General features: G+C 30.2%; 1 protein-coding gene across 2 annotated transcripts in view; it reads left to right on the forward strand.

Moving 5' to 3' along the window:
- The window catches only part of LOC141524612 (protein prickle), a 58,187-nt gene that overhangs the window by 13,307 nt on the left and 21,859 nt on the right, over positions 1 to 23,021 (forward strand). The window contains exon 1 of one of the 2 annotated variants that reach the window (XM_074238635.1): positions 12,424 to 12,540. The exons of the other annotated variant lie outside the window; for it this stretch is intronic. The gene's annotated coding sequence lies outside the window, so the exon portion shown is untranslated. Of the gene's footprint in view, positions 1 to 12,423; positions 12,541 to 23,021 lie in introns of those variants that run through there. 2 annotated transcript variants of the gene reach the window in all.

The following is a 23,021-nucleotide window of genomic DNA, read 5'->3' on the forward strand; positions in this document are numbered from 1 at the left end:
TGAAGCTCTGTAAGCTTTCTCAGGGTTTTCTCGTAGAAGATTACTTCCGCTAAGAATGCTCGCCATACTCACTGGTCGATTAGTCCCTGTGGTGAATTTAAGTTTCATTCGAATTGCCAAGAGTCGCTCCGTTGCTTTCGTTTCAATGTTTTCCAGAGCCACGTTCCTTCACAAGAATTTCTATCTTTAATTGTTCATCCACCTATCCAATGAGAGAAATAAAGAGGAGCATCCAGATACAGGGAAAGAGAGCAAGTAAGAAAGTCGAGCTTAAACGACTCCGGAAAGTAATCTGCCTAATTACCCTGCAAGAGATTCATTCTTGCCCGTCGAGTTGGCCAGAGGGTGTAGCGACAATAACGTTCTATTCTGTATAACCGTCACTTTCACGAAATATTACAGTGATGCATGATAATACTTTTTATATACTTTATCCAACTTATTTTATCGAGCTTTGCAACATTGAATTTCAAAATTTATGGTAATATCACATATTTCTTCACTTTATCCAAATTTCAATAATGGTAGAAGAGATTTACGATTTTAAAATAACTTTATTTTATGATCAAATTAATCCTAGAATTAATGAAAATTTCCAAATTTTATTTTTTTTTACTTTTCTAGAATTTTTTTGAACTTTTTACTGACCAAAATTACATTTTTTTCTCAAATATTTTATTACAATTGATATTTTTAGGTTGAAAACATTTTTTTCCGTGTTTTAATTAATTTTTGAAATAAATATATTTTCCAAATTAAAATTTTTCGACGTGTTAGCCAAAAATAAAAAATTAAATTTCTTCTGAGTACATTAATATAATTTTCTGTTAAAGCTTGTATGAGCTTACGTTGCCTCAGACTATATTTTATACTAATCCTTCTAGAGCAAGAACATTGTTACATTCTACAATCCTTTACCTCAGTGGTTAGAGAAGTTTAAATATAGATATATTAATTTACATCTCTTTGAAGAATTCAACCAAATTCAATTTATGTTTCTCAAACTTCGCAAGTATCTATATGAAAAAAAAAAATTTTTATTTGACTTTTAAAACAATTAACATTTATTTTTAATACATACTTTTATTTACGGTAATTTAAAAGTGCAAAGATTGCAATTTAGCAAATATTAACACCGTAAAAGTGATTAATAAAATACTATACGGAAGATTTATTTTTCCTCACATGTAATATAATTTGTACATTATTTTATAGTTATGATTTACATGCCGTGTGATAACAAGTGCATGTTAAAAGCATTACACACCGGACAGACAAGAAATAGGCTTAATAAACAAAGTCACTTGCCATGATATTAACTTTCTGCGAGTACTTTATATCCTTATATTCGCTGTTGAAGTTTTTCTTACTCCTTTTTAGATATTTAACATCTTCTCGCTTCAATATTTTCATGTTTGATAAAACTTTATCACAAATAAAAAGACCATGAGATATTGCAATAAAAGTTGTTTGATTATTAAAATAAAATTGAAATTTTTAAACAAAATAGTGTAGCAATAATTTTATTAGAAATTTTTTATATAACTTTTGTAATACGTAATCTTGATATTACTCGTGAGAAACTTTTAAAATTTGATCATACTCATTCTGTTTATGGTCAGTTAAAATTTTTTTTTTCATACTATAATTATATTGTGAAAAACCAGTTATTTGAATCTTTAAATATTATTCGTTAAAATTAAATTTTTGCTTTAAATATTAGTGAGGCGGAACAAAAAAAAATTTTGCAACTTTAATGGGACGAAATATTTTCTGTTTATTGTATTTTTGTTTGTTTGTTGAGCTTTTTACTAGTGTCTGGGCATTGTCCTATGTCGGATTGTCGTCTAGGAGTGCTGGCGCCCGGCAGCGTCGCGACGCCAGACGTCCATACACCAGACTCCATTCTAAAGCCAAGTTTTTTTAGTAAATGCACAGATGAACTCGTGAAAATAAAATGAATGCTATTCTTAATATTAGAAAATACATGATCTGCATTGTACCATTGTATTCAAAAGTTGACAAAAAATAGTTTTTTATAGGTAAGAATTTGTAAATATCGTTAGTACCAAAAATTATGAATTTTTATTTAATAATTTTGATTAGTTTTTGGTTTGTCCGCTAGGCGGTGCACGATCGCTGAATTCTTTCGCTAGTAGAAAGTTGTTTCGAGGTAAATATTACAGCAATTAATTTTTGAGGGTGTAGAAAGCACAAATATTTCTGTTTTAGAGTATACAAATAAAAATTAATTGCAGTTTCATGTAAATAATCAAAAAATTTTAATCTGATAAAAATACAATTTCAAAAAATAACAATCTCACAGAGAAAAAAAAATTTTTTATTGTATAAATAAAATAAATTTTCAGTAGAACGTTAAATTCGGATTTAGCAGTAAATTAATTACACTTAAAAATCGTCAAGTCCGAGGGATACGAGGGCAGGATTCGGTTATTAAGGCAGTACATCATACTTGTTGGCTTACTTGTCCCGGACTCTCTTGTTTTCGCTTTCTCTCCCATTAAATTGCAGTTCTTTTCTCACTTTTATGGTCTCAGATAGAGACCCCCAACCCGAATGACCCCCCAACCGTTAAATATAGATTATCTGCAGCCTCATGGCAGAATGTGTGGCATGAAAATTGTGATATATATAGATTGGGGTTAGCTTGTACTATACTGCCCAATTATACAGATATTGGAAAGCATGCCTGCGAAATTATACATCTTTGTTACTGTTGCCGGGACTAATTTTATTTTAATTCTGATAATCCACGTTACTTATCATTATCAATGTAAATTTATGTAATTCTATGTTTAGAATATAAATTCATCAGAGATTGATGTCTTGAATATATGCTTTTCGATCAAACTAATTGCATCATTAAAAATGTAGTTTTTTTAATGTACATTTATATTATCGCTGAATTTTAAAGATCGTATTTTAAAAGTTCGAAAATCCATACTCATCAATATTTTTGATGCTGATATAAGTAATAGGTATATTATATTTTCGAGCGCTTTGAACTCGAAAGTAGCGGGATGTTTCAAGGATGACCGCAGGGTCAAGGGTTTTTTTTTTTTTTTTTTTTTTTTTTTTACTGCTCTAAGTATGTTATTATCAGCACGAATTATCATTATCAAAGTTCGCACTTTTTTCTCAATTTATCAAATTTTTTTTTTTTTTACTGCGCACAAAATTGTACCATGCCATCCATAATGATCCAGACAGGTAAATTTAGAAAAATGTTAATTTTATTTAAATGCATCCAAAGTTTCAATTAAAAAAAATCCATTAATATTTGGTTATGAATGAGTGTAGTCAAATAAATATATGCACCAGAAAATATGAATTTTAAAATATAGATGTAAATGAATAGAGAGGCAATGTAATGGTAACATTGGAATTTACGCTTTCTGATACAAATAGATGCACGTAAGAGGAATCCCTTGTGTATTTCCTACAGTAGTAAAGGTATGAATAGTTGTTGTGTTTAGCGTGTTTCATTACGTATATATTTATATATAGAAGCAAGTAATGTATATAAATATCAAGTATGGTAAACCAATAGGTTAGCAAGACAGTAAAATGTCATCTAGGTATTCTAGATAGATTCCAAGCCGGTTTCCTCAGCTGTGTCTGATTTACGAACCGTCACAATAAAACGAATTCTATGACATCTATTTTCTATTGAGATTTAGATCACTTTCGTCGGATAAAATTGCCCTGGACTGAAATTTAGTTAGTAATTAGCAACAGTAGATATAATATTAATTGATTCCTCCATAATGCAACAGTGGGGAGCCAATGATACAAAGAACGAGGATGAGTCTGTGCAGTGTGGATCCATTAGAGAAGAGAAAAATCTTCATGACAGCTTTTTTTTCTACGCGGATTCATCCGGCCTTTGAAAGTTAGCTTCTATGTAGCGTACGTAACGCTGAAGTGGTGTACCCGAGTAGTAGTGCTCAAGACAGCCAGGCGATAATGCTTCTCTGTATAATATTCTTCGTGTACGCAACAGAGAAAGAAGAGAGTGTGAGAATGGAATAGTGTTCGAGGATAGCGTAGGAAGAAGCACTCAAGAAAGGCAATGCAATGAGGGAGTGAGGAAGACTAACCAAAGAATACGCCAAGAAAAAAAGAGGTGTACTCAGCCAGCAGCTATGCTCTTCATAAAATCAGTGGCTCCCAATCACTTTAACTTTTTAACTGAATTTACATTAACCTTTTACTGTAAATAAATTTTAATAATAAAACTACTTTTGATTGCTTTTTAAGTAAGAAGTTCGTCGGAGCTAAAAACAGGACTTGTAAAAAACTTTTTAAATGGCTTAATAACAAAATTGGCCATCTTAGGCTAAATATGTCCAAATATTGCCGGGAATAGTCATATATGCCTTTTAGCATTTTTCGATCAAAATTAGTTTTGAAATTTTCCGACAGGTGGCGCATGATCTCTAAATCGTCTCACTTCAGGAAAGTTAATTTTGAGGGATTTAAATTTTAAAATAAAAATCTTTTTTTTTTGACTGCCTAAAAAGCTTATGTAACTTGGTTTTTTACTTAAAAAAATTATTGAACCAATTTTTGGTCAATAAAACATGTTAATGTACACAAAAAAAAATTTTTTATTTTCATGTATAGCCTTTGGAAGAAAAAGAAAATACTTAAAAAAATTATTTAAAGGGACTTGAAATATTTGCATTCATTTGATACTAAGAATTTCATTAATCATCTAGTTTAAAAAAATTAATATACGTCGTAAAAACGAACATTGTTGTGAACATGGTTCCAAAAATTCAACGCGATCATATCTTACTGTAAATTATTAGTGTGGTATTTTCTTAGTATTTTAAATATTCCTTGACTTTAAATGAACATTCTGTTTAAAGTTTCGAGGAGTATGATAATATTGATAAAGATCTTTTTTTTTTTGTAAAATTAATTTTTGTCAAAAAAGTTCTAGGTAATTTTTTGAAATTTAAAAAATTATAGTCTTATACCGGAAGTTTGCTAAGTTATTTTCCGGCGAAAATAAAGATAATAAAACATATATTATTAGATGTGTCTTCAGAAAAATTCTCAAATAATTTAGTTAGGCGGGCATCTCTTGAGAAAAATCCCGTAGGACGGCCAGGGTTCCCCTTTGAATCCACGTAGGAGTTTACTTAATTTTCTTTATCCTCGTCTTACTAGAAGTATTGACGAGGTTACACAAGACACCGGTGAAATATGTCTTATAGATAAACCCATAGATTATTCTGTCTACGTATAGAGGATAAGGATATGCCGTTCAGTATTATTTTATCTTGAACAGAATTTTAGGACCTTGAATTTCTGATCATGTGTGACCTTGATCTGAAAAAATTATTCGGCCTTTCACTTGTCATACCTTCTATAAAATGTGTTATTGCTTATTTATATATTTATTTGAGTATAGATTACAAAAAAAAATTTATTGATTTGAAAATTTTAATCTCAAACTTTTAAAAATTTTTTAAAATTCTTGGCGATCAAGAGAAGCAATTGTTGATTTTATTCCAAGACATAAATACGGCCAGGTAGACAAAGAACCCTGATATGGAAGAGATGTAGAATAAAGAGAAGTTGCATTTGGTGGATGTAAGATGGAATAGATAGAATATAATATTGTGGAACGTGTCGAATGGATGATGGAGTATTGCCAGGCAATTTTTCAAAAGTTTTAGTAATCCTATAGATAGATGTGTGTAAGGAGTGTTATATTGTAAGTGTTACATTATATATGTGTTGGAGCAGCGAAAGAAACACATCGGTTACGTCGACCGGTAATATAATAAATGTGATAGCGAGTATAGAGTAGCAGCCGGTGTTCGTGCCCTCGACTCCATCTTGCTCTCGAAAGTCGAGAGATCTCGCAGCGCGTCCAGTACAGATGTAGTGAGGAAAGAGTATAGAGAGGTTCAAATTGCTCTCATTTCCCCGAGCCCTCGATCCTGGCTATTAAATCAAAATAAGACAAGACAAGGCAGCCCATGAGGGAAGTTAGACACTCCGGGATTCTAGTATATATATATATATATATATATATATATATATATATATATATATATATATATATATATATATATAATGCAGATACAGTCTGTTTCTATTTTGCTTTCTAGTCCTTACAGTATTCCAGATTATTATTATTGTCATTGTAGAGCTTCAAATCATCAATGAGTTTTACGATAAAGAGCTATTGCTAAAAAGAGCACAAAGGAGTCAAGAAGACTAGTCAAGTGTTCTGCAGGTTGAGATTTAATAGATGGGTCTGTAAATTTAACTTACTGAGGGCTTACATCCTATAAATGTCAAGAGAAAAATTTTTCTTGATAATTTTACATTATTTAAATTGTTGATAAAATTTTATTTGATTTGATATTTTTATATAAAAATATTATAAGTGAAATTAAAATTTTTTATAATAATTTTTGGAGTCTAAATTTATAAAATTGTCAGATAAATAATTTTTTACTTCCAAAAAATTATTTGGAAACTTTTTTTTAGTGCTCACATTTATTAAATATAATTGTAACGCAATAAATTGTAAAGAAAAATAGAGCGATAATATACGACTCTAAAAAGGAGTCAATAAGTTAAAAGATCAATATTTGGTGGAAAAACTCGTAAAGTTATATAAAAAATGTTCAGTAGTAATTTGACAATAACAGAAGAGAGTAACAACTTTGGAGAGAGCTATATATCAAAGCGAGGACTTGCGTGGGGTTGAACTTTTACGTTTAATAAGTTGCTACGATTTTTCACCCTCTCTAATGTAGTTGAGAACCAAAACGAGGGTTAGAGTTAAACAGAGATCTTTGTTCATAAATCAAAACTCATTAAACTAGACCAATAAGGCTCTTTACTTTTTTATTTACGGTTAAAAGTCTTATAATTAATTTCAAATAGCTTCAATCAAAGAAAAATTTTTTATCGCGCTTTAATTAAGATTAAACAAAGGAAATTCGGCTGTTTGATTAATTAACTTGGAACAAAATAACATTAGTAGTTAACAATTTATGACAAGTCAAACTTACGACAGTGAGTATGTATATGTGAGGGCATATCAAAGGAAGATGTCAAATTGAGAGGAGGAACAAAGGCGGATGTGATCAGGAAACAAAGTCGAACATGCTCTGCGTACGAGAACTAGAGTCGGATGGAAATGGAAAGCGAAATTCGTAGTGAATTTCAATGCGACAGATCGTGCCTGGAAAACTTCTTCCATTCTCACTCTCGATTCTCTGGTTTCGATCGAAAGTCCATTTATTTGGTTTATGTCTATCTTTTCATTTTTCGATAGATTTTTATCATCAGAAATAATTTATGTGCCTTTGAAATTAAGTTATATTCACAAAAATTTCATTTTTGAGGCATTTTTTTAAATTAAATTACTCCATTGAGCTTTTTTTTTTTTCTAGAAAAATATTTTTGATCTTAAAAAACAATTTTTTTGCTTCAAAATATTCAGAAAAGTATTTTTCTTTAATAAAGTAATTTTTTTTTTGTCCAAAACATGAAACAAAAAACTTAAAAGAGAATTTTTTATTTCATAAAAAATAAATTGGTGATAATACCTTTTGCTATCGGGCTAAGCGCATTACTTTTATTGAAAAATTAATTGAAAATATTTACACAGCTATAAAACCGTAAATTTAGGAATAAGTTGACAAGTAAATGATTTTCTTATTTGTCCCAGCTTTTTGGGTATAAATAGAGAGTGGATGATTAGGGTTGAAGGGATTCAAGACAACGCCCAGGATTTTGAGGATTACAGTCACGAATAGAACGGCAAGTGAAGCCAACCGAAAGATCCGTTCAATTAAGAAGGTCCCACGTTTTGGAAAACACCGACGGGTAGATCCCCAAAGATATCTACACATACATATCTTGGAAAAGTTCCTCAGCGACGTCCACTTGCACCTTGATTTGTATCTCTAGAGGTTTGTGTGCACTTGAGGGCACGTCGGACTTTCTAGCACCTCAGATGTGTCCCCAACAAGCACCCTAATTTATCGGCATTGATGTATCGTTTCAATTGTCCTGAGGGACAGCAGGACGCCGACCACGCGTCCTCGAAAAACCAATAAAAACCACTAACTTTTGTTCTTCTTTTCTCGTATACTTTTAGTGTCCACAGATAAAAATTACCGGAAACAACTTGATAGATTTTATCACTCTCTTTTATGTGACATATTTGATTAGCATTATTGCTATGTGATAATGAAAAGTTTTTCGATGTGATTCTTTTTTATGAACAGAATTAAATTAGAACAATTAATAAATTTTGAGTTAAAAAATATTTTAAGGCTCTTATCGATACTATTAAAAAGCGACCTTCGTTATATACAGCTGAATGCAACAAAAATGTTAAATAAAATAAAATAGGACGAACATGTATATAACTTTCCAAGCTTTTATTCTTCAGCGAGTGAATATTGCTGAACATGCAACCGAGGGAGGAAAATAGCATCGAAAGATATAAATTCGAACATTTCCAGCTGTCTTGAAAGAGACCGCACACGGGCTCTATACCACAAATTGTATTTGCTAATCGCGTGTGGAAAACGCAGACTTTAACCCTCGACAATTTAATGGAACTGAAGAGAGAAAGTGAAATGGAGTACAGGCGAAAGACTAGTGAAATTTTCGACGAAGCAAAGAACATAAAATAGTCTAGAAAAAAAAAAAAGAGTGTTTGTGCTAGGACAAAGACTTTCATTTCCTGCATTTATGCCGGGCAACTCGATGGCCACTCGTTGCTTTTTATTACAAGTTTTTTTCTCCCAACATCCACAATATATATTTTATTTTCCTTGCACTCAAGACTACACACCGTCCTTTTGATTATTGGGTTTTCCGGTGCTGATGAGACTGATAACGAAATCCAGTTTCCGATTGATGAAACGAATTTCAGAAGAAAACTAAAATAACAAAAGAAAGAATAACAATTGTCATTAAACTTTTTTTGGACTAGCGCCAAATTTACTTAGGCACTCGAAATAAAAAATCGAGAAAAGTAGTCAGTATCACAAGCGAAGAGAGAAAATCTCTCAATTCCCGGGAGCACTTTTCAGGCGCAAGCAACGCCTCGTAAATTTTACGGGACGTTTTAAAATGTCCCTATGGCAGTACTTTGACTCTGTGCGTCTTTGATAAAAAAAAAAAAAGAACACTAAAGTAAGAGAGAAAAAATTTGAAATATAAAAAAAGCACCCCCTTATAAAAGTATGAACGACTTGCATTAGCATTCCAAAATCGTGTCGACGATTCATCTCCCGTTGGGACAGGAATCCAAACGATTTCGATCGAATTTTCCCGTGTTGTTTTCCAAATGTTGAATTTACGATAGTTGAGGTCATCTTGTTTGTATTCGATTATTACAAAAAAGGAGATACATTACGAGTAAAAAAATTCACCGCGAAAATTCTAAATAAATTCATTTTATCGATGGAATTTCATCAGTTTAAATGGTTTTTTAAAACTTTAAATAATTAACTCGCGTAATACTTTAGTGGGGATTTCAGGTAAGCACTTTCTTAAGTCTAGAAAATTACTTTTAATTGAAATGTTCCCTTTCCATTGAATATTTCAGACACCCTTTCTTCATTTTTCTATTATTTTTTTATTTTATTTTTTTTCTTTCGCTCTATTCACTCCTGCAGTAATAATAATAACAATGACAAAGACTTGAGAAACTGTTTTCCAAATGATCATAGTTATTTCTCGAAAGCGTTTTTTTTTACATTTTTTTCAAGACTCCTTTTGATAGTATATTTGCAGTATCTCATACGATTCGATGCCATTGGTAGATTCTCGGGGACACAAAGTATAAAAGAAATGACAACACGGGAAACGGTAGTAGTCTACACATGTTACCTCATCTTGCGTATGCGTAAGTATATTCTTATGTTATGTGTGACATGTAAATATCTTGCCTGCGGTTCGTATTTTAGACTATCACAAAATCCTGGATTTAAATTATGCATGGAAAATATTATTTATGGAAATTTCAGAAATTATATGGTCATTTTATGTTATATTTACAAAAAATAATCCAATTATTTATTGAAGAACCTGATCACAAAAGCAATTTACATAAGAAATCAAAATGACAATTAGAAATAACCCATCAACGACAGGTGTTATAAATGAGGATGTTTCCGAAGTTTCACCAAGCCAATCCAACCGCTAATTAAATTAATTAGAACAACCCTCTCTGAAAGATTCGAAAAAGCGCTATTAATATTTCGGTTTCCTCCACGCAAGGTTACTCAATCGGTAAAAACTTAAAAAAATTTCCAACAAAACGAAAACAAGATCCCGGTATAGCTTTCGTTTCAATTAACGCCCTTATTTCCCAGCGCACCTTCCTTCTTTCGTTGTCAGAGAGAAGGAAAGTGAGGGAGGTCTTTATCACGGAGCCTTAGCCAAAGAAGACTCCAAGGGAAGAGAAAGCAATGTGAGGGTTGCAGGCACTTTCCACCTTAGGAAGTCTTTGTGAATTTGCATACAGAGCATCTGTCACCAGCCCCTTAACTGGCTTTGGCCATTTTCGACTTGGGCTATCTCCCGTCTTGAATCTATGGAATAATGCCAGCCATTCTTATGGTAAATCCAGCCAGGGCTATTTTCTCTCCTTCAGCTTCATTTGCGCCTCTCAAGTACTAGACTTAAGAGTAAACTCAACAACCCGGTACGTAGAACTCGGTTATTTCCTGAAATTGCTTGATTTAAGTTTGAGTAAGCAATCATTTATCCTGCAGCCAATAAAATCGAGAATTGAGGTTTTAATAGTCTTGTTTTTCTATCAGTATTTTAATTTAACTCATATAATGTTTTCTGATTTTGTCAATTTTCACATATGGCCTGATATATGGCTATATATCAGGACTTAACATGGCTTAATTTTTTTCATAAATACTCAAGTCTCAACAGCATCACAAATGTATGGCTGCTGTAAAGTAATATATTACCGCAATACTCGATAATAATAGTCAATGCTTTTTTCCCAGTTAAAGCGAGCAACTGGCAAACCTAGGGTTGCTTAAGCGTCAATTGACGTTCCCGACGCGTCGACCACACAATTGGTATTCAGTTGGCTTGAGCGCGGTTGATGAGCCCTGTCTGATGTATATTCTGACCCTCTCTACAGAGCTACGTGATGCTATACCAATGCGAAAATTTCAAATGGTGAAAATTCATATTGCTTTCATATACAAAACTTTTTCACGATATCTACAATTTTTTGCATGACAGAAATGACAGAACGTGTACGTATACACAATCACGATCGTCAATCGATCGCAGATTAAATAGACACTCCCATTGTCCTCCTGGTTTTCGCGAGACTGGGTAGTAAAGTGAGGATGGTGATAATCGAACAATTGAACGCACCCTCTGTGTATAATCTAGTGTAACTAAATGCAGGTGTATATTATGCATGTATGATCTAGTGAGCATAAATAATGGATTATCTGTAGTAAACCTCAGTTTGTGTGTGTGTGTGTGTGTGTGTGTGTGTGTGTGTGTGTGTGTGTGTGTGTGTGTGTGTGTGTGTGTGTGTGTGTGTGTGTGTGTGTGTGTGTGTTTAGTAACTTGACACCTGTAAATCTGTGAGTTTATGGAAATATGAATTAGAATTTATAATTTTATCTTCACTTTATCACAAGTTTGAGATAGATTAGAAGTAAAATTTTTCTAAAGGCCCTATCAGTCATTTATAAAGTCACATATGGTCATAAATAATTTTTTAGCCTACCATAACTATATATGACAAGATCAAAAAATCTTTCTACGACGCGGATTATTACTTTTACTTGAAACCTATTATCATCGATCTATCAATCACTGTCATAATAATGTCAATCTCAATATCCATGTACTGTAATATTATATATTGTAAAGATTTTATTTGGCTCTCTTGAAATGTTAATGGAATCATAAACATATAACTCTTATGATTCAATATAAATCGTTATTATTACCAAAGTTTCACTGTTAATGCAACGTTGAAGTACGCAATAAAACTCGGTAGGACATACGCACTATACTAGCAGAGAGTGAATCGAAAAAATGGCCAGAGCGAGAGAGAACTGTAAGCTATTGCTAACGTGTATTTCCCTATAATTTACGCGGAGCCATGAGGGAGAGTAAGCGAGATGAAAAGAGGGCTGAAGCCAGATAGTCCTCGTCCTCTATCACGGTTTATTCTGTCACCTCCTGGTATATATAGTTTATAGGGGCGGCAAATTTAACAGTGGCGCAGGAATCCCAGCTCCATAGGGGTTGGTCGCGACTCCACGTGTTTCCTGGCGAACTTTTACGGAGTCACACGATAGTACTCGACCGACGAATTTCGAGTTGTAAGCCCGACTGTCAAAGAATGCTCTCAGTTGACTGCTCGCGCGCGATCCTATCCGTCCAATCTCGCATCCAACTTCATTTTTTTTGGCTCCTTATCTTTATTTGTGTCATCTCAGTGTATAGAATCCTTTCCAGTTGTCATTAAAGGTAAAGTTTGTCACCAATAACAATTAATTAAATTTTTTTTAGCCATTTATTATGGTTTTTTTTTTTTCGTCAAATTCTTTTTTAAATATTTTTTTTTTATGGTTAAAAATTATTCTGAGTAATAAATAATTATTTGACTACGAAATTGGTGAATTAAAATAATTTTAGCATCGATTATTTGGAATGTTGTGTTATAAAAATTTTATGAAGCTGATTTTTAGATTATGTGTTTAGCAAATGAAAACCCGACAAACAAATATAAATAAAAAGTTACCGAATGTTTCTTCACCGGTCCCTTTGAATCCGTAAGACTTTTATCTACAAGTTAAGAAAATAAAAAGTTTTATACCGAAACTAATACTGTTTTACTACCGAAGTGATAAAATCGATGGTTTTAATGTTTTCTAGTTTCTGTCACAATACATTTGTAAACAACAGGCACAAGTTTTTTTTTTTTTTTTTTTTTTTTTTTTTTTTTTTTACCTGAAACGATGCCGCTTAAATGCACTATAGATTACAGACTCATAAAATCAAGGAAATATAAAATTATTTGAGCTTCCATATTTTTGAAATTGTTTAAAAAAATTTTTTTGGAGTAAAAAAAATTATTTCTTCAACAAAGAATTTTTTTTTTTTAATTAATTTTCATTAAAAAAAAAATAGTAAATAATTTTTTCTTTCTATTTACTGTTAGAAAAAATTTTTTTCTCGACAATTACTGTTCTAATTAAAATGAATGGATATTATAATTAAATAGCCAATGTTTAGTTATGCAAATAGTTATTTAATAGATTTTTAAGGGCAGTGTAAATGAATAAATACAATGTTTGAAATGAAACATCATTAAACGGCGTTATAATGTCACACTTGAAAGTATTGCTTAGTAGCGATCTAAATTACAGCCTGTATTTATTTATCAAGCTATTAAAGAGTAGTCTGGCAAAAGTACTTACCATTAACCATACTGTCAAGATCAGACGTTATATATATTTAAATTAACTTACAATTCACTATTCTAAATGAATAATAAGTGCTAATTAAATATTACTATTTTTTATTCTTACACTGTGAGAAAATTTCCAGTCAGCGGTGTAATGATTTAGTGAGCAAAGTTTTAATATTGATGGTGTAAACATAGTTTAATAAGCGTGTAAATGGATGATAAATACGTGTGACAATTTTATTAATCTAAATTATAAATTAAGTACTGAAGATAAATTTTCTTATTGAATTGTGGTTAGAATTTAAATTCGTCAGCCTTTAAATTCATTGGATAAAATAATTCCCTGCAGAAGACGACGCGCAATTATTTCAGAAATTTTCATTGGAATATTTCGTACATAAAGTACCATTCAAATTCTAATGCAGTCAACTTTATTGTATGATTACAATTTAAAGGGTTGTATTGCGAAACACGGCTCTAAAAGCTTAATAACTTTTCGAGTAATTAATAATTAATAATTTTAGCTTGATTTAATTTTTTTATCAGACAATTGATAAAAAAATATCGTTCTAAATTTTTCGCGTCATTTTTTAAGCCAAAAAAAATTTTTTCATTAAATTCACAACTTTCCTTAAGAACCATAAATCAAAACTCGACTTTCAACACTGCAAAAAAATCCAATCTGTGAATGAATTTATGTCTTAAACGTTACTAGTAATAACTCATATCCTAATCACTTTTTCTCTTCGTAACTAATTATAATCCTACTTGTCGATTCAATTTATTTCTCTCATGAAAGCCTCGAGTATGATATAAATTAGAGTAGTTACACGGTAAATGCGTAATTAAAATACATTTGTTAACTTTTATTATTGTTGCATTACGCGTATTTATAACTGTATAATTAACGGTAATTAATAACTATTTCTAAATAATTATTATTCATTATTATTAATTTTTTTTTTTTTACTAATTATTGTGTTAAAAGTAACACAGAAAATTTGTGCCAGATAAAATTTATAAAAACGATGATTACAGACTTTAAGATTCACGGATGATCTAGTTAAAAATTTTTCAAAGCTTCTGTACTCCATATATAATATTACCATACACACAACAATTTAAGATTAGAAATGCCTTTCTACCATCTGTACATTATAGCACGCTCTTGCGTGACAACGCACCGTTAGCGACTATCATTTTGTATTGAAACATAGTTACTTTTACGCCCCCAACAAAAATAAAATTTTTATTCGCTGCAAGATGAAATTCTGAATAGGGTTCAATTCTCCAAAAAAAAAAGCAACAACCAAAAAAGGCAATTATATTACATTCGAATTGGAATATTTTTACAACTAAAATAATCGCAAGTATATTTATGTATCTTCTTAATGCACGAGAGCTTGATTTAAAGTTATCTGTCGGGTGGTCTTAATGAAAGTTAATGCAAGGCCTTCTTTAGCAGCATTTGAATACTTAGTGGCAAATTCCAATGATAGTTTGTTTTTTTCGCCTTCGATATCTTTGATAAGATTAAAATTTTTATTTTGGCTTCTACCTTGTATTATACAAATTTTTTTTCTTCATTTTATAGCCTTCGTGTTGCAGAAAAGAGATTCCACGAATATTGTGTTCAAAAGCAGTAATCAATCTAAATATTTTGCATAGAACAGCGTTCCTAGAATTTATTTATAAATCAATAATGTATATTTTTTAAGAGATCTTTCAAAGGAGTTTTTGGCTTCTTAATGTGACAGCAGGATTATTTATTTAAAAGTAATTGAATAAATATTAAGGATGCTGTCAATTTAGTGTTTTAAAAAAATTGATCATTTTTTTTATTAACAAATTTTTCTTTCAATCTTGAACATTAATTTTTTTTTTTGAGGATTGTTGATCAAACTCAAGTAATTTTACGGGTTTTACTGGACCAGAATTTAAACCATGATCTTGTATTATGGTGTCATAATTTAAGGATAGTCAGGAAGAAGAGGATCATCGAAGTAATCCTAGTGTGCTCTTATTCTTAACTTCTTTTCTTATCGCAACATTACAATCCCTCTTTACCTCAGCCTCTATATAACAACCAAGCAATGCCGGTCCACTATTCGTCGGGGGATTACTTTCCCATTAGGATCTTGTCTCTCTACTGACAAATCGTTTGAGAGCCCGTCGTCGCTTTACTTAAATTGCACAAGAAACTAGCTGGATTTTCAAACATGTTCTATACTTTTCTATCTACTCTCTGATCTTCCGTGAATTATGTTAGTTTTACTACTACTGAATGCTGGCATTACCAAGTTTACAGAGCCATCTTCTTTTTTTGTTCTTACAACTCTAAATATTTACATTTTCCATTTACATTTTAACATTTTTGTAAATAATTAAAAAATTATTATAAATAATTTTTATTAATATTTACATTTATCTTGGTAATGAATAATGAGAAGTTTGCGAGGAAAAAGAGCATCTATCATAAACACGGATATTAGTTTCCTAATATGAATAACGATCTTATATTTTGATTTAGGTTATTTTTAAGGTTTCACCTCTATATACTAAATCGAATTAATCAGAATTCGCGTGCCGCTTGGGGAACTGATTCTTATTTAACTGTTTCTCTTTCTCACTGTTGGTGTGTGTTCACGCACTATATTTCGTTGAATGTGCGTACTACGGTTATGAATATTAAACGTTCAAAGACCATGAGTACTTTATTCTCATGATTATCCTACTCAAGTCTGGGAGCCAGAGAACCGAGAATAAATATATAGGTATGTAGACGAGCTATGAGGTTCTCTGGAGAACGACTTATTCCTGGAGATGATAACGACATGCATTTGTAACTTGTGTGTTTCAGAACTCACCTCGTATCATGACTGCGTCTGTTTAGTCATTTTTTTTTTTTTTATTTTATCCCTTCAAGCGTTTATTTTTATAAAATTATAACTGTACTTTGAGTCTTTACATCCGGAAACTTGTATATTTAAAAATATCAGAGCAAACTAATGTACACGTGCAACTCAAAATAGAACTTTCGTATTTTTTGAGTATACTGTAACTCTGCAGTTTTATTATTCATCAGGAAGGAAATAATTTTATTCATAAATCCGTGCTAATTTAAACATTGCTCACTATTGTGTTAATTTTTATGCCAGAATTAATTATTTCATTTTTACATAATTTAATTAGTTAGTTTAAAAAGTTAGCAGTCACTTGACCATTTTTTAATTTTTTTTTTTTTAACAATTTAATTTGTTCCGAAAAATTTATTTCAAAAAATTGCAAGATCATATTTTTTTATAACTTATTTGTAAAAAAAATTATCAAATTTTTTTTAATTTTTTTTAATTTTTTTATTTATTAAATTATAAATTAAAAAAATTAAAAAAAAAATTCTTACTCCAAAATAATTTTAATTTTTTATAAATTTTATCAATAAAACTTTTCTTAAATATTTTTATTTCAATTATAAGAAATAAATAACTGTTGAATATATAATTTAAAAATTTTATTCCGTAAAATAACTTTTCAGATGAATTATGCCAGCAATAAATTCATATTGATTTTATTTAAACCGATTTGACGTCGTCCCCTTCCTCCGACTGTATATATAAATATATATGTATAGATTTATGTATGTCATCCTTCAAAAAGTCCAAAAGTTCAAGTCATGACTGTAAATTGGTTTTCTTATCCAACTATTGGCCTAAAAACGCATGAAACTTTTACGAAAATGATATTCTAGGTGCAAGTTTTTCTGGCATAAAAAAAAAATTGTTGATTGTTTTTAATTGAAAGGCAATTAGATCTTCTGACGGAGGTATAAAACTTGATGGAAGCTATTATTATTACCATTATTATTATTATTCATCCTTTTAACTTTTTTGCGCAAAGCATAAACACGAAAGTGGTATTTCTTTCTTATTCATGCAGTACTAAATTATGTATTAGTAAAAAAATATGTAAAATTATAAGAAAGGCATTCCTTTTTAATTTGATTTTAATTTTAGATTGGTAATTATGATAAGTCCAGGTGGATAAAAACATTTTAATAAATTAAAAAAGTTTCTTGATATGTTCGAGATAGTAATTCTGGTTCTTTTCGTTTTTTAAATTATTTATTTATTTATTATTGCTTTTAATGCGCAATTTGTTGCTAATTAATTGCTCTAATTATTTTACAATGTAATTCCTAAGTATATAAAATTTACGATAAATATTTTTTAACACTACTGTAAATAATAATTATATTTTATTAAAAATTTTTTTTAATTTTTGTTAAAAAAATGTTATTGAAGAAAAATCAATCTTGAAAATTATTTTAAAGAGTTTAATACTTAAAAAAAATTTATTTATTAAATTTTTGTTTAAGTAAAAAAAAAATTCCTAAATATGGCAAAAAAAATTAAAAAAAAAAAAAAAATCTAATTTGTGTAATTTTCTTTAAAAAAAAAATATCACGAGCAAGTATAAAATTAAAAACAATCAATAATTATGCTTTTTTCCGTATTATTGCATAAAAAAAAAAGGTTTTTTCGTAAAAAAAAAAATTGTCTAACATAAAATACAACTTTCCCTTTCATGCTAATTGGGCATGAAAGAGTTGAGGGTGACTGACACATCCATCGACAAACTTTATACGGCAATGGATGTGTAAGTGACCCATACAAATATAAAATATTAGTTGCTTGAATCAGTCTTTAGACAGTAGAGTGTAGAGTATATAGAGGAACATGTGTGCTCTGTGGATTCTTAGTCATAGTCTCTGATCAAAGCACGTGTGTGTGAGTACTTATGACTGTAAAAGTGATCCCCCTCTTCGTGATTGAACCACCGGGTAGTATAGTAGTATAGTAGTATAGTAGTAAAGCACAAGGGAGAATCCATCGGTGTCAAACGTGTTAGTGCGCTCTCACATGGGGGGCACGTTCACTTTTCGAGGGGTTGTACCCCTTAGATGACGCGCTAGTCTTCCAAACGCCGTGGTCAGACCAAGTTTCGTATGTACAGCCGAGAAAATAATGTGTCGCAAGACATCAAACTTATTGGATAAATCTAATAAAATAAAATAATGTAAACATAGATGTGTGTTAGCCAAAAATAGGGAACGTTAACAGACTCGCTGTCGTTTAATTGTCAGAGTGATCGTTTCTAGTATGTAATGGGGTGTGACGTAGATGTGTTTACCATCTTGTAAAATAGTTAAAGATGCGTCATACTACTCACTATTTTTCCGATTGTCCAAGATGGCAGATGACCAATGTTTATCGCACTCAAATCAAATTTGCCACCATCAGGTACATTATTATTATTATTTATCCCAATTTTTTATTTATAATTTTTTTAACACGTCGATTACTGATCAAAATTAATGTCAATTAAATTAATATTTAAAATATAAAAAATTCGACTCCTAAAATGAAAAAAAATTTTTTTTTAACTAAATTCATATTTAATCTGTATATAAATTTTATTTATTTAATTTGATGATAAAAAATATTTTTTAAAATAAATTTAAATTTATAAACAGAATTATTATTAAAATTATTAATTGAAATAAAACGAGGGTAAATTTAAAGAGTAAAAAAAAAATGACAAAGATATAGTATTGTATTCATTACAATTAAGTGTATTTTAATACTCTGGATACTTACATGGCTTCGTTGAATTTCCTGACTAATTTGCGGCTTTGTAAAGTTCAGAATCGATAGCCAAAAAATGAATAAAAGCGCCCAGTTGACGGAGTGTAATATAATCAATAACCGGACACCTGTGGTTCTTAGACTCAAAAATATGAATTTAGTATTTACTTATACAGTATTATTCAAATTTTTAATATTAATACTTAAATTATAACGCATCATTATAACAACATTTATCAACATTCGACAGGATTTAGTTACACAGCTCAATTGTAGGTCTCTTTATATCTATACTATCTAACAAAAAAATTTTTGAATATCATAAGAGTTATTTTATTAAAGTTGAATAAAACTTGAGTCAATTTAATACTAAATAAATCATTTTATATTAACGAGGTAAATATTCAAATCACCTAGTCGTTTTAATTTCATTTAATATTCACCGCATTGTTTTTAATTCTGAGGTACTTTTACGTGATGAAATAGATTAAAGTTTTTAATTTTTAGAAACAAGTTTTGATGATTGAAATTCTTAGGTGTTAAACATGAATCATCTCACTAAAAAATTATTGAATTGAATATTTTTTTAATTAAAAAAAATTAATTATGGTTTAAAAAAAAAATTTATTACCCAATAGATTTATTTTTAAGAGCTTTAATTTTATTTTTTTATTTTAAAAATAATTATTAATTTATTTAATTTTAATCGTAAATATTAAAAAAAAAAAAAAATAAATTTTTAATACCACAACAAATACACGAATTAATCATACTTGGGATTACAATTTGATTAGAGTGTTGATGTAGAATTGTTTAAAGTATCGATATTGAAGTCAAACAATATTACTACTCCCCTGAGACGTTTAGATCCTATAACGCATAATCCCCCAAGTTTTGTACTTGTTTCACGTGGAATTCGGTATTCAGAGAGCGAACTGCTATCAAAACTTATGCGGTCAGAGGGCTTTACTTGGCTCCTTTATTGGATTTCTTAGCTAAACTAACGGCAGGATCCTTCATAAGCACCTCCAAACCCCCTGAAAGCACCAATTATATGTCTTAGCTGTTGATTTTCCGAAAAGATAAACCATTTCTTTCGTCTTTCATTCCTCATCTGTCTCCTGAACTTTTTCATCCGCCTTTATTATAATTCCTGAATGACAAAAGCATCTTCCATCTTTTACATCCCCAAGAAAGACATCAAGTAGGAGACGGGGAGAAAAAGTACATGCCTCAAGGCGCTTCTCGTCGAGACGTACACACTGACTAACTTTTCGCATATTAAAAATTTTCTTCATTCTTATATTAAAATATCATACTTATAATATAACAAAAACTGTCCTTTGAATATTCGAGGCATTATTTTAAATATTTTTAATTACAATTTTTGTGAGTGGAAATATTTCTTATGTTTATAGATCGGATTCCAAGCTTACAATCTCCCTGCTCTTATTCTTTGGGGATTAAAAATATTTGTATTGTATTTTTCAGTATTACTGTACAATCGTGGATAATTGATAGGGATCTTATCGTTTCTTCATCCCTTTTCTTATCTTTACTTTCTGGTTTATATCGTTTTATATATAGAAAGATGAGAAATATTCTCTTGCTTAATGACATTTTTGTTTTTTTTTTGTAGTTTGGAATTTATTAATTTAATGTATTTTTTTTTCAATTTTTTATGTAAAAGAAGTTGAAAGTTAATAATATATAATACAAGAATTTTAACATGAAAGTTAATGAGTAATTATATTCAAGGAAAAGGAGTGGTTATCCGTTAAAGGACGTTGACAAATGTCAGTGAAAAAGAAAACACATTGCACTTAGTATCACGAAACCCTCCGGTGAGTCGAGCCAGAATCCTATTAATATACCCAGCGTCTACATATACAGAGTAAAGTTGATGCCGCGTGCTCATCTTAATTACACAAAAATCCAATTGGTGGTTACTCTATATTCAAGGCTGGCACACTGTCGTCATCACGTTTTATCAATTTATTTTTGAATTCTCAAATGCCACCAGACTGGAAACTTGATTACTTTACATTTCTTTATTTTATTTTCCTTCCTTACACATCAATGCTTCTAATGCGATATCTGGTTAGTTTTATTTTATTGAGCGCATGTATACCTACAATGTATAACAGATAGACAGTATATCAACACACCAACGCCAAGTTTAAAAGATGGAGAGAATAAAATCGATCCGAGTATATCAAAATTTAATAAAATATTGTTGAATCGTATCATCCCTCTTGAATGATTTCTATACACACAACTTCATGGCTCCCTTTTCGCGTCAGCATATTGCATTATCACCTTGACTTATGATATCCCGTATTCAATGAGGCAGCCAAAATATAAATCCCGAGCTTTACAATTTACTTTAATCATAAATAAAGTCATTTTTGGATTTACTTGCAATTTTTCATCGCAAAATTACTAAAAATCGTGTTCAGTATTTTTTTTTTTTTATAACGTATAGATCACTTTTAATTTTTAATCAATCTTAAAAATTAAAATACTTTCCGCTATTTACAAAAAATATCCACATAATTTTTTCATAATTTTTTATGTCACAAAAAATAAATTTGAAAATCACAGCTGAGATATCAAAATCTTGGTACTATTTGGTATTCCTGTTGCGATCTTTCGTCCACGGCAGTCTTTGAGATCTTGAATGAAGGGGAGAAAAATAGTGATTGAATCTTGGGGCGTCGTCGTCTAGAGTCCGAGTAAGAAAAGACGCCCCTTGAGGTCTGCTATACAAGTATCCTCATTTTTGGGTCATGTGTATGCGGCCGGTACATTCAATGAAACCCAGCAATAGTTTTATTATAGCACACTGCCCGCTTATAAATGGCATAAAATAAACTTACTTAAATCTTTTATGTTGCCGGAAAATCGCTTCATTTAATTCTTACGAAAAGTAGTTCATTATCACTTACGCAGAAATGAATATAAAATTCACTCAAGTGTATTTTTACTCTATGCTATCACGGCAACATGTGATGTAAATTGACTAAATAAATCACCCAATAAGACGTTTCACTTTTATATCCTCTGCAGGATTTCTTCAATCAATTTCAAAATGAAAAGTTTCTATCCCGCATCGATTCTTACCTACACTTTGAAGGATTATTTACGATTCTTTTTTTATTTATTTTTTATTTTTATAAAAATTTTATTAATGCTAAATTAACATTTTTTTTAAAATATAAATTAAAAAAAATTTTTTTAATTTTTTTCTCTGCAAATTATTTTTTAAATATGCCGCTTAAAATAATTTTGACTCTAAAATTTGAAACTTTGAGGATAAAAAATTTTTTTAGCCCATATTTATCACAGATAAGTTGATAATCGATGAAGAAGGGCAGAAAACGAAGAATGATGAAAGAGGAGAAACAAGTATCACTATATACAATCAAAAGAAGCAAGTCGTCATTGCAAAAGCCCAAGGGTCAACATCTTTTACGAGCGTGAGCTATAAACATCCCCTCGAATTAATTGAAAGAATATTTCTTTCCAACAAACTTTCATCAATCTTGAAAACGCGTCTGGACTATCTGAGTAAATGCTATTACTAAAGACCAGCTGTCTATCACGTTTATCTCATACAATCATTATTTTTGTTTAGCTTTTTATTAAATCTTAAGCTTATTCATTATTTTTTATTATTTTTACGAATGAAAAAATTATCGTTCATTACGATTTCGGTAATTAAAAAGCTACAACACTTTTACATCAATATTACATTTTTTACAATTATTATTTTTTTTTTTTTTTTTTTTTTTTTTTGGTAGTTAATTTTGCGCTCATATGTCTTTCACATTTGACAGTAAATAATAAATATGGCTATTCCTGCACACGTTTTAATAATAAAAATACACGGT

This window comes from Cotesia typhae, unplaced genomic scaffold (assembly GCF_013202065.1).
Source record: "Cotesia typhae breed Kobodo isofemale line unplaced genomic scaffold, CoteBio_Ctyphae contig_22, whole genome shotgun sequence".
Taxonomy (NCBI): domain Eukaryota; kingdom Metazoa; phylum Arthropoda; class Insecta; order Hymenoptera; family Braconidae; genus Cotesia; species Cotesia typhae.